The sequence below is a fragment of the Ursus arctos genome, unplaced genomic scaffold, assembly GCF_023065955.2.
Source record: "Ursus arctos isolate Adak ecotype North America unplaced genomic scaffold, UrsArc2.0 scaffold_16, whole genome shotgun sequence".
Lineage (NCBI taxonomy): Eukaryota > Metazoa > Chordata > Mammalia > Carnivora > Ursidae > Ursus > Ursus arctos.
The window spans coordinates 57,359,665-57,372,626 of record NW_026622830.1 but is presented as its reverse complement, the minus strand read 5'-3'; the positions used below and the strand labels follow the sequence as shown (position 1 = coordinate 57,372,626).

Sequence of the window (12,962 nt, the reverse complement as noted above, 5' to 3'; positions counted from 1 at the left end):
CTAAAATAGTCCTGTTTATCTCATCCAGGCAAGCAAAAACATATCTTCTAGTTGTTAGAGCCTCTCTATTTTTAGAGTTGTCAAATAGCATTGATAGAACCAGGATGTATTCATACAAAGGAATATTATTCAGCTCTAAAAAGGAATGGACTACTAATAAACCCAATAACATGGATGAATCTCGGATCTAGATATGGAAGCCCCACACTCAAGATGATGCCAGCCTGGGTCCCCAGATGACATCTCAAAAAGGGCCACAAACCCTCCAAAACTGTTGCAAGAGAGAACTAGCCTTTTCTTTTAAGGCATTTTGAGTGCCTTTGTCACAGTACTTAGCCTGTACCTGGTTGTACATAGTACGTCAGAGTATTCGCTGCCCCATCCCCTTAGAAGATATCTTTGATTGAAAAAAGTAGGACGCACTTGCCTTAGGGAATTCAAATTGTCTATCATACAGCAACCTGCCACTGGCATCGAACATTTATTGAGGACCTGCTATGTGCAAGGCATGAATCTAAAACTTGGAGATAAAAAGATGTATAAGATGCAGTCTCCTGTCCTCCAAGGCTTTCAATCTAGTTGAGGGGCAGAACAACTAAATAAATGAAGAGATAAAGGACAACATACAGTAAATATGTGACACTGTCAAAACTTGGTAGTATTAGAAACAGGTATCCGTGCATTAAATTAATCTCATCCATTACACCTAGCTTTTACTTACAGATGAAAATGTAGAACTCCGGGGTGCCTGGGTGGCTCAGTCAGTTAAGTGTCTGACTTTGGTTCAGGTCATGGTCCCGGGGTCCTTGCTTAGCAGAGAGCCTGCTTCTCCCTCTGCCTCTGCCTTCCCCCCGCTTGTGCTCTCTCTCTGTGTCTGTGTGCGTATCTCTCTCTTCAGTTTGGAAGGATTTGGGGTTTTTTCAGATTGACTAAAATATCTTGTGCCTGCACATTAATCCCAGTTGTGATAAATATTCTATTAATTCTAGTATATGGAAAAATTCAACGTCCAGCTGCAGATTCTCCTATCAGATGAGCTCACGGTGCCTGTGCTCAGGAGTCAGATCTCTTCGCGCGTCAGACATACTGCGCATCTTCATTTGAATGCTATTGCCCCCGAGAGCCAGCCCCTGGGCACCCCAGGGACACAGACTATTTTTATTGATCATTCGACTTTTGCATTCTTAGTTTCTTTAAAAAAACAAAAAGCTACGACCTAATAAATGCAATTTTTCTCTAATATCGGCTTTTACCCTGAAATGCTGAATTCATTCGATGTGTATGTCGTGCCCCTGAGAACCTGCACCTATCTAAAATCCCTAAGGAAGAAGGGACGCCCCTCTGTGAGAATGAAATGCCAAACTCAACACTTACGAAACAAGAAACCCAACGTCCTCGTTTTCCAGAGGATGTATTACTGTAGACACTGGAAATAGATTTTCTTCTCCTCCAAAAACATTTCCTAATAGTTTCTTTTCTTTCCAAATATCTGTCAAAGGAAGAGATCTAATACTTACCTTTGAACTTGACTATAAATCATTTTATATGAGAATTTCACTTCAGGACAGACTTGAAAAAGTTTTTGAAAATATACTAGCCATGTTGATATGTCTGATGGATGCGCGATAACAAAGCAATGCCTTAAGGGAAAAGAACCTAATCGTTTCTCTAAATTTAGTCGAGCAGATGTATTCACAGCTGTGCATTTCAACCACAATGTCATTTGCTTTGGATATATTTTCATGTTTTTAATCGTCAGAATAGTATTAATATTTCCATGGTGAATCGTGGAAACACGTCAACATTAGAAAAAATATAAGCCCATAAGTAAGTATCAGAAGAACTTTTATAAATTAAAAAAAAACCATATATTTGAATGATAATGTTGGAAAAATCAGGAATCATGGAAACTATGTAAACAGTAAATACAACTTGAATAGACGGATGATGTACAAAGGCTAGAGAGAGATGAAGTTTCATAGGTGAGAAACCTGTGAAAATGTGCTCATTACCTCACCTCTTCCCCCAATACACAAAAGGCCACCATTAGGTTTAATATTAGATGAGATTTACTCCCTAACTTAGAACCAGGTGCTAGATTTTCTAAAAATGAATGTAGATTATAGAATGTCAACAAAAACTATTCATTCAAAATGGAGAAACCCATCACACAGTTTTACTTATACATTCCTATAATTTTCAGAAAAATGAATCTCAAAATAATTCTTAGAGAACAATAATGCCTATTAACCACAAAACAAGAATACAATTTTTTTTTTTTTTTGCTAATCTACATGTAAACATATGTCCTAAATGGAGAAAGCTTTTACCTGATGTCTCAGACAGCATTTTCAGTTTTAAGCAACAAAAATTGACTGGCTTTTTAGGTAAAGATGATTCATCCAAAGAATACCAGGCTCCCAAAATCAATGGGAGTTTGGAGATCCAGGCTTGGAAAATAACTAGAAAATTAGATACCAAGGCAGCTCTGGGAGGCCTGGACAAGTCATAGAGCAGAGCACATGGGTCAGCATACCAAGGCTTCCGTGACAAGGAAAGACCTCCCACCGTCCTGCTCATCTTCAAACTCAAAGTCTCAAGAACGTCCGGTTGGCTAAGCCTTAGCTGGGTGCCTAGCGCATGTGTCCACCCACCTGGCTGCCCTGGGTCAGAAAATCTGAGGTGCTATCTCTCTAGCTAAGCCGCTTGTATACCAAGACTATAAAGATAGGACATACCCCCAAAGCACAATGGAGCGTATTATTGGAGGAAGGGATTTTGGATGCTGAGCAGCTAAAATAACAACAACAGTAAAGAGTGAACCATAACAAAAACAAGAACAAAGTGAATCATAAGCGATGATTTGTTTGACATAAATTAACATATGCCCTGGAATATGAAAATGATTTATAATTAAGATCTGTACTTTAGTACAAGATGGAAGACACAGTTTACTGCTGTCAGTAAATCTTTAAGGAAGACTTACATTTGATAGTTTTTTCCCCAAATTTTAACTGGGAAACCACTGATGTCACTTAAGATATAGGATATGTGTGAATTATGCAATTACTAAAATCATCATAGTGACTAATTGCAAAGAATTGAATCATGTTGTTTCTGTGTAGTCAAAACATTTGAAGAATTCAAATGCCACAGGGAACATTACTAAGTACCTCCTTTTATATTATCCTTTTTACTATGTTTTTATTATCCTTCTTTTCTCTGAATTGAAGAACCCCTCCATTAGCCACACTTTTATCATGTTTTAAAGTCCTTTTTGGTAATCTTTTTGATCCAATCAATAGACTTAACTGAGTCCCTACTCTGTGCTAGTTTATACACAGCAATGAAGTTACAAATAGAATGAGGATACAGTCTCAATCCCCAGAGTAGTCATAGTCTAGCTGAGAAGCCAGATGTAGCCCCGACCTCAGAGAGCTCACAGTCTAATGTGGGAGATGGACACCTAACTAGATAATAATAAGTAATAAGAGCAATGCATGCAGGACATTTTGGGAGATACCAGGAGGACTGGGCACTAGAGATGAGGGGAGTATCAGAGAAGGCTTCCTGGAGGAGGTGACACCTGAACTGGAGAAAGGAGATGAGCACACCACAGGCGGGGCAAGGGGGAAAATGCAATGGGCTGTGTGAAGATCACCAGAAGCATTCTGGTGTGGTTTTGTGTGGTTGCCACCCAAGTTTGTGCTTGTGGTTGTACTCGGCATAATGTAGGGGTTGCAATAATGGGTGTATGTTCCTGTAGCCTTATAAAAACAGAGGGCCAAATGAGAGTAAAAGGTGATGATGCCAAAGCTGGAAGAGACAAGTGAATTTCTTTTGACTCTGTAGAAGCAGGATGGGAAGACAGCAAAAGCAAAGGCTCTGAATCTCAGTCCTTCCCCCTTACTAGCTGTGTAATCTGAAATGGGTTGACTCAGTTCTCCAAGCCTCAGTTTTCTTCATCTATAAAATGGAGAGAAACTCACGTTGGGCTATTTATTCTAAGGAGTAAATGAGTATAAAAAGAACTGAACACAATGCTTGGTACAAAAATGTTGTTCAATGATGATTATTATTTTTTTCTTTTCTCCTCTACTCCGAGAAAATACAAACAAGGCAATTCTGCTTGCTAAGATTGTGCACACTTGATTTCTAAATGTGTTGAATAGGAGAGGTTTACTCAGCTGTGGTTTCTCGTGGTTTTACATAATCGAATCTGAACACCATCAAAACAGGTCGAAGTAATATCCCAGAACCCTTTATTTCACACATTTGTTACAAGTACTCCTCGGGAAGGAGGGGCATATTCACTGATGCCGCCATCATACCAGGTGAAATATTGCTCTTTTCCCGGTGGTCAATGATACCGGATTAGGAATGCGGGCTAAGGGAAAGGACATAATGTGTGACTCAGCAGTTTGTTTCGGGGCATATTTTACTTCCTCTGATTCCTGTAAGACCAAAGCCATGAATACTTTATGGGTCTTCTCAAAAGTTATAGTCATAATTCAGATGATTATAAATCAGATTATAATAAATCAAATTAATAATTTCGCTATAACAGTCACAAAACAACAAAGTAACGCCTTGCAGTGTGAAAGGTTTGGTTTAAATAATCTATCCAAAAGATGCCAATTGACATTTTTCTCCGTCACTTAAATATTCATTTTAACAATCAAAATAATAAGCCCCCTTTTTTTTTGAGCCTTTTCACAATCTGAGGCTTTTCTCATTCATTCATTTATTTACAAAGCATTTGCTGAGTTTCTTTCTGATGGGCATTTATTCACTGAATAGATAGAGATTAAAAAAAAAAAAAGGACAAGATCCCTGTTCCTGAGGTGCTCACTATCTGGTTGGGTAAACTCTCCAAAGATGACAGCTTACAAAATAAATATCAAGCTGTTTTTATTTTTAACTTTCAGAAAGTATTAAGAGAAGCCCCTCATTTACTTTACCTTTGTATAATTCTGCCCTGCTCCACCTCAGCCCTGGGTGGGATATTGCCTACTATAGCTGTAGGCGAAATAATTTCACCTAATTGTCGAGTGTCATCAGCAAGGAAATCCTGGAGTCATAGAACGTGTTGAGAGTAAAATGTGACTGACAGGTGTATTCCCTCATTATAAAAAGGAAAAATAAGAACCAAAGTTGGTTAGTGGTTGGTTGTCCCCAGACCTGGGGATGGAAACATTTACCTGAATCCAACATGTGCTGGTGGCATTAGGGGGGCTGGACAATGCCATCTCCTCCCAGTACCATATTGCAAAGCAATTTTGTGCACCTTCTCCCATTCAATCCTCAGCACAGCCCGTGAAGCTGGGGTTCTCATCCCCATTTCATCTAGACTAAGAGAAGTTGTGTGGCTGGCCCAAGGTCATCCAGCTCACAAGAAGCAGGTCAAAAGGACGAATCAGAAGGACTTAGATCAGCAGAGCATAAGAAGTAAATAAATGACCTGGTTGGTCTCCTGGCAGCTGGAGATCAAGATAGACCAGTTCAAAAAGAGTGGGAAAGACTCATGAAGGAGAATGCAAAGGCTTGCCCGGGAACTAAAACTTACCAAGACTTTACTGCCTTTAGAACCAGAGGCTAATTTAGAGTTTATCCAGGCAAACTTCAGAGTCAGGTCACTTTTCCAAATCTCTAAAGTTAATTAATAGTCAAGCTAGGTAAGAAGTTCAGGTGTCTTGATTCCTGGGCCAATGTTCACCTTAACCACATTATTTGCTGGCTAGAAAGGTCAGTGGAAGCTCAATTTTTAGTAAAAGCTGGAAGGAGAGTGGGCTAATCTTTCACAATGGTCGTTCTCAACGAACCACAATCCCAGTGTTTATACCCCTGTATTTTTTGTTTCCCCTTGAATCTGAGCTGATTCTGGAATCTTCTTTAACCAATCGAACATAGAGGAAGTGACAGGGTCCCAGTGTCCATTCTAAGCCTTAAAAACGCCTGCTGGCTTTCATTTTTGCACACTGGAAGAAGCCAGTCACCATGTAAGAAGTTTGACTATTTGGAGATTGCCACCCTGTGAGATGTCTAATCTAGCCACGTGGAGCAACCACCTAGAAAGGAACTGAAGCTCCTGGCTAACAGCCTCAGCTGAGCTTCAAGCCAATAGTTAACACCAACTTCCCAGCCCTGAGAGCGGGGCCATCTTGCAAGGACACCCTTGAGCCCTAGTCAAACCTATCAGCCATGTAGAGCAGAGAGGAACTGTCTTAGCCAAGCCTTACCCAAATTACAGGATTGTGAACGGTTAAACGGAAAGGTGTTGGAGTGTACCACTAAGTTTGGAGATGATTTGTCACATACCAATAAGTAGCTGAAACAGAGAAGGTGTGTGCTGATGGCCCCAAGGATCTGGAACTAACAAATCCTGAAGACTTATCTCCTCAGCTGGACAAAGCCACACACTGCATCCACTGGCTTATCTCTAACATCCTTCGGTTCTAAAATTCTTTGAGCTTGTGACTCTCTGTGGCTCATCCCTGTGACTCTAAACAAGCCTTGTGTCTACATGATAAAGAGATTTTTGCCCCCACCCCGAAGATGACTGGCCTGACAGGGATTGTTTTTCTCACCAAGGATTAGAAATGTAGGTGACAAGAAGGGGGGGAGAATGGTCTTCCAGAGGTCGAGGCAGACAGAAGAAGAAGCTCCAAGGGTTTGGGTGCTGGCAACAAGGAAAGAAAATTCCGAGTTTGTCTCCACAAAGGACATCGGGAGGTATTTACAGATTAATTAAGCGAATATCCATAGGAAAAGCACCAAGGAGCCTGAGATACGCAAGTCAACAGAAATTGACTCGAGACATTAACTTTTGATTCATTCCATATTACAGGAAGCACTGTAAAATGTACTGGACTTGTAACTAGTTCCTTGCAGCTGGTGAGCAGGCAGGAGCATAGATGGAGCTCCAGAAGAGTCAGGAAGAGGGCATATCATTTATCTATATCACCACAGTGTTGCGTGGCAACCTACCACAGAACTTCAGTGGCCTACGACAATAAACATTTATTCAGCTCACAGGCCTATGGGGTTCATCCAATCTGGGTCAGGCTTAGCTGCTCTTGGCTGAGATCCCTTATCTTGGCTGATCTGGTGTCGCTGATCTAGGGTGGCCTTTCCTGGGACAACTGAGGTAACTCTGCTCTGGTCCATATTTTCCTCATCCTTTTCCTGGGACCAGGGACTAGCCTGGACATGTCCTTCTACTGGTGATGACACAGGGCAGAAGTGAGCAAAATCAATCGCACAAGCCGTTTTAAGCACTTTTAAGCCTGCCTGTCATGTTTGCCATTATCCTATTGGCCAAAGCAACTCACAAGGCTAAGCCAAGAGTGAGAGGAGGAGGGCAAAAGGAATAGATACAGAGAAGGGTTAAGAATTATGACCATTAATCAATCTACCATGGAAGTTATTTTGTAAATATCAACCTTCACAATGGAAAAGGGAGCCTTTTGAAGGAGCTCTCAGGTCTGAGGCGGCAGCATTATTAACCCCTGGGTCACTGAAGCAGAGGAAGCCTGCCTCTTCAACAAGGAGTGACTGCTGCTAGGCATGATCCTCAGTCCTTTTGCAACGTGGTTGTGAGTACGCTATGACGGCGCACACGCAAGTTCTGTCTCTCCCCAACACCCGCTTTATTCAGTCATAAAGCAAGGTGACTATAATGATAAAGCGGGCTCAAGATTCCAAACTAATGACATTTCATGGAGAGGGCCACGCTGACACTTCTGGACAACCTGCGCCTCGTCTCCTCCTTCCACGCCCACAACCGCACGACCCCGCAGAATCTGGCCATGTGGTTCGGTCCTGTGCTGCTGCCTGCGCGCCAGGCTCCCGCCAGGCCCCGATCCGCAGCGCGGCCCGGGCCTCACCAACGCAGTGGACTTCAAGCGCCACATCCAGGTGCTGCACTACCTGCCGCAGGCCTGGCCAGATCCCCGCAGGCCCCCGGAGCCTCCGGACCTCGCCCCATGCCTGCGGCCCAAAGGGCAGGCGCCGCTGCACTTGCCGTTCGCCGCCCCGAAGTGGTGGGTCGGCCCCGCGGCCGGGGCGGCCCCGAGAGCCCCCGAACAACCGCTAAGTGGGTGACTAGAGCGTCTGGGGACTGGACATCCTGCCGCGCAGGCAGGACTTTCTGTCCAGGCCGGACTACGACCACGTGACGGGCAGCTACAGCGAGGGTGAGGACGAGGAGGTGGGCGAGCCAGCGGGCGCCGTGGACTTCAACGACGACTTCGAGGTGCCCTTCAACCCGCACCTGAACCTCAAAGACTTCGACACCCTCATCCTGGACCTGGAGCGAGAGCTCTCCAAGCAGATCAATGTGCCTCTGAGCCGGGTGGGGCGAGACCGCGGTCATGAAGGGCTGGGCTCCAGGATGCTGAGGGCGAGCCCCGGCGACGGAGGGGACCAGAGTGGACCAGAGCGGTCGCCAAGGCCACCGTCCCGGTTGCTGGAGAGTTGCCTAGTGACCAGGCAGCCCATTGCTGAGAATCATTCCTCCTTTCCAGTGCTCAGTGGTGGGGCACTGGCTGCAAAGGCTAGGGACTGGGGACTTTTGGGACCAGCTGTTGGGGCCATCTTTTCTGAGTACCAAGGGCTTCTCCCCATGCAGCTAAAAGGCACTTCTCCCGCTTGCTGGGCTGGCCTCTCTTGCCCCCTCCTTCTTGGCCAGGGAAAAACCAGTTACTGTGAGCATCACCCCGGGATGGTGAGACACCGCCCCCCTTCCTGCCCCCTCCCCTGCCCCAGGCAGTCCTCTTGCTGCTGCCAACCAAATCAGTATTAGCTTTAAGCACAGCACTCTGCTTCTCCCTCCCCTGGAGGGTCCAAGAATATTTGAGGCAGGGTGGGGGAAAGCCCCTATCCTGGGCTCTGGCTGGATAAGGGCAGCCCAGGGCCTTTAGAAAAATGGCTGGTTTCCCCACCCTCTCTTCCAGGGAAAACCCCAATTGCCTCAAACCAGGAAATGGAGATAGCAGAGTCTGGCCCTTCCCCTCCCCAGTTCTTCCTCCACATCCCTGAAGAAACTGAGCACTTACAAGACCTCCCTTTCGGGGCCCCACCTGAAATGTCAGGCTGGGAGCACTTTTGGTATGGAACATATTTATTGCCTCCGTGTGTGTGTGTCTGTGTGTGAGGACTAGTGTGCATGAACAGGTCTGGAGCAGGCGTACGGGGCTCTTTCAGGGACCTCTGATGGGGAAAGAATTTGCAATGGCTAGGCACCCTGAAATCCCCAGTAATGGAGCCTCAGTGGGCCCCAGAGTTCCAGTGGGAGAGTAGGTCCCCTCCTGTCTCCCCCTTTTCCCTCACTTCCATCTTTGTGGACAATAAATCAGTACACACACACAAAAAGAATTATGACCATTAATCTACCATGGAAGTTATTTTGTAAATATCAACCTTGACAATGGAAAAGGGAGCCTTTTGAAGGAGCTCTCGGGTCTGATGAGGCAGCATTATTAAGCCCTGGGTCACTGAAGCAGAGGAAGCCTGCCTCTTCAACAAGGAGTGACTGCTGCTAGGCATGATCCTCAGTCCTTTTGCAACGTGGTTGTGAGCACGCTATGACGGCGCACACGCAAGTTCTGTCTCTCCCCAATGCCCGCTTCATTCCGTCATAAAGCAAGGTGACAATAATGATAAAGCGGGCTCAAGATTCCAAACTAATGACATTTCATTACATGTTAACTTGGCGTCTTACACGTCACACAAAGCAAAGCATAAGACAAGTTGCACAACAAACAAGACAGAACAGGGGAACTGGAAGTTAACGAACCAAACACGAAGTCAGTTCTGTGAGTTAAGGCCTCGGACTGGCGCGGGTCAGCTCTTGGCACGTGCTGCTTATTATGTTCAGGTAGTGGAAGATCTGTGATGTTCGGAGATCCATCGGGCGGAGCATTTGGGCGCAGCTGCCTTTGTGATGTGGTCAGATATGAAAGGGTCAGCATCTAGATAGTTTGCTGCAAAAATCCTCCGTTTTTAGGATTTAATGAGTCTTGGGCCTTTGCAGATGTCCTCTGGTTCTGCTGGGTGTCAGTTCTAGCTGTTGCCAGTTTTGGCAATATCTTGACAATATCTGGTCTTAGCTGCAATGCCCTTGGTTGCTGGCATCACTGCCTGAAATAAGGTATTGCTCAACATGAGTGACTCCATCTTGCTCTCCACAAACTTTAAAGGAATTCGTATTTCCACCTGGTTATTCTCATGACTACCCTTTGGTGACCACCCTTCAATGTCCCCTGCCTTTTTGAAAACACATAGAGACCACTGGACTTTGGAGTCTGGGGAAGGAGGCTGTCCTGAGGGGTAGGGAATAAAAGTGCTGATGGTGGTACTAGTGGCTTTTCCAAGTCTCTGTTACAAGACCCAGGTGTATTTTTAGGAAGGAATTGCTGGGATGAGAACAGTAGAATAGACTTAGCTATAGTACACTTTCCCTACTACAAAGTAAGAGGGACTTGGATGATTGATTAAAAGGCAAGTAAGATAGTAGGATATGGCCAGTGTTTATCTAGGACTTCCAAGGTGGAGGTGGGGAGACAGTGCACCTGTCGTAAGTCTAATGGTGACCAAGGGGAAAACTGTTGGAAGGTACAGCGTATCATTTAAGAACTACCAATTCCCAATGCTCTGACTGTGCCTGACTTTTTATAAAGTCTGTTATGAATTGGGTTGTTTCGTATGGGCTAGCTACTCAGAGCCTGAAAACCACAAGCAGACATGATAACACTGAGTTTCTGGACCTGAATAGCCAAACTCCAGAGACCAAACTCGTGGTGATCCCACTGATAAACTCAGATTTTAGCAGTCCTCCCCTGTGAACATTTCTTTAGCTATAAAAGCTACATTTGATGAGTTCCTGATGAGAGAGTCCCCACCTTCTAGAAACCTTGACCCCTGGAAATGTGTCCAATATCCCCATGCAAAGGAATTTTTCCAATAAAAGTGTGGCATTCAATGCAATATTTGTAGGGTGTGTATGATTCTTGCTTTGGAAAGTGAACGCTTAGGAAACAGTAGCTTGTATTTAACTGGCTCTGGGAGACGAGAGGAGAAGTTGGAACTTGGTTGGAAAATACTGGCAAATATAAGACTTCCTCTGGTAATCTTCACTCAAGAGCGGAGCAGATGTTCTAGGTGCTCTACCCAACTGCCCCTGCACTTACCTCTACACCCGAAGGCCACTTCCTGTGAAACACTGTGACTCTCTGCCTGAAAGCCTTTTTTTCATCATGGGAGCATATTTCATCCATGCCATGGACATGCCAGAGAGCTGTTGCTTTCAGAAGCACCCGTGACAGACCAACAGTTGATGGATAAAGATCCCAGTTCCCTCACCTTTGGAGTAGAATAACTCTGAAGAATGTACTGGTTCCCTGCTTGATAATGCACCCTATTGGGTTACCTAACCCGCCCTGTCTCACTTCCCCACTCCCCTGCCTATGTTTCCTGGGATACTCCCCCCACCCCGCCACCAAATCAACTACTTGCTCTCAGATCTGTGTTTCATCCCAAGCTAGCACACAGCCTCATAAGAGAAACAGTCAAAATAATGAGCTAAGGTTTTAGCAGAATAATACCTAGGGTTTGCACAGTTGATCTTTGCCAATGTTGAATTCAGCAAACTAGGAACTGTTATGAAAAGCTAAATGGAAGTGAATTAAGTTCATGAGATTCAAGCAAGACAAACCCTCGGGCTCCTAAGTAGGCGACAGGTAGACAGACAGGCAGTTGGAGGGAAGGATGGCTCCAGCCATCTATGGGACCTGTAAGTTGAGACCTTAGCCTGGGGGCCAGAGGCAGGCAAATTGCAAAGCTGAGGAAAGACAGTCCCTACTCTTTACCATGTAACGTGCCTGTCTGTGCCTCACCCCAACGTATGTGTGTGTATATGTATGCACACAGAGGATCTCTACGACATGTATATGTGAGTGGGCTTGTTGGGTGGAAGACACCAAATCCACAATGGTGGTCCCCTCTGGTGGTGGGCATAGTGACAGCAAGTTCCTTGGAAGGAACGCAATTGTTCAATGGGCATTTGTCTCATCATTGCTATGTCTTTGTGCGTCCAAAATACATTGTTCATATTTTAAAATATATGAATCTACTCTGGCTTTGAATCAGCCAAGAAACACCATTTTCTGTCTTCACTTTGTTGTCATGATGTGTTAAAATTTTCTCTCAAACACACTATCATTACTCTTGGATCCAAGAAACATGCACTAAAGAATCAGTCCCGTGCAAAGTCTGCAAAACAAAATTATTTAATCTGTGGCTGACAAAAGTTTTCTCTAGGTTTTTTCTCTGTCTCCCAACTTCTTAAAAGGTCCATTTCCAGAATATCAACTTAAGTAAACAGTCCTCACTTGTCGGGGAATTCCAGGATATGCTTCATGCACTGGGCACTGAAACCAAGCAGCTTTGTGAGAAAAGTGATCTAGGTCATTTCAGGCTTTCATCCTTTGTGATTTCAAGTCAATAAAAACAGTTGGCCAGGACGGTGACTCAGGATTTGGCTTGCTCTGTCTTACTTGATTAGAATAATAGCAGGTTGATTTGGCTTATTTCATTCCTTTTCACTTCTTTATTCTTGCTCAGAATTAGATAAAGTGGCTATTATTCCTCTCCCACCTCTAATCAGTTAACTCTGAGCAAAAAAATTATTTTTGCCAAATTGATGTGATCGCACACAAGGTTTCCAAATTAAATAACCCTGGCTTTTCCTCACTTCCTCACCAAAAATTCCATCCATGAAGGTATATTTCAAAAATAGAAAGTGAGCACAATGACCATGTGAGTTTCCGTTAGGAGGAATCGGGGCTATGATTCAGCTGTTTGGCGGACACTGATTACCTAATCAAGGCAACGCCTGCTGCTGTTTAGAGGTGATACCCTGAAGAATGAAATCTTCCCCTTTCTGAGTGTCCCCTCAGTTCAGA

General features: G+C 44.4%; 2 protein-coding genes across 8 annotated transcripts in view; one reads left to right on the top strand and one right to left on the bottom strand.

Moving 5' to 3' along the window:
• Nucleotides 1-12,962, bottom strand: part of LOC125282011 (ral guanine nucleotide dissociation stimulator-like) — a 460,718-nt gene that overhangs the window by 113,847 nt on the left and 333,909 nt on the right. Inside the window, exon 7 of one of the 2 annotated variants that reach the window (XR_008959602.1) lies at nucleotides 9,376-10,140. The exons of the other annotated variant lie outside the window; for it this stretch is intronic. The gene's annotated coding sequence lies outside the window, so the exon portion shown is untranslated. Of the gene's footprint in view, nucleotides 1-9,375; nucleotides 10,141-12,962 lie in introns of those variants that run through there. 2 annotated transcript variants of the gene reach the window in all.
• The window catches only part of LOC125282996 (ral guanine nucleotide dissociation stimulator-like), a 601,545-nt gene that overhangs the window by 408,326 nt on the left and 180,257 nt on the right, over nucleotides 1-12,962 (top strand). The gene's annotated exons all lie outside the window — the stretch shown is intronic.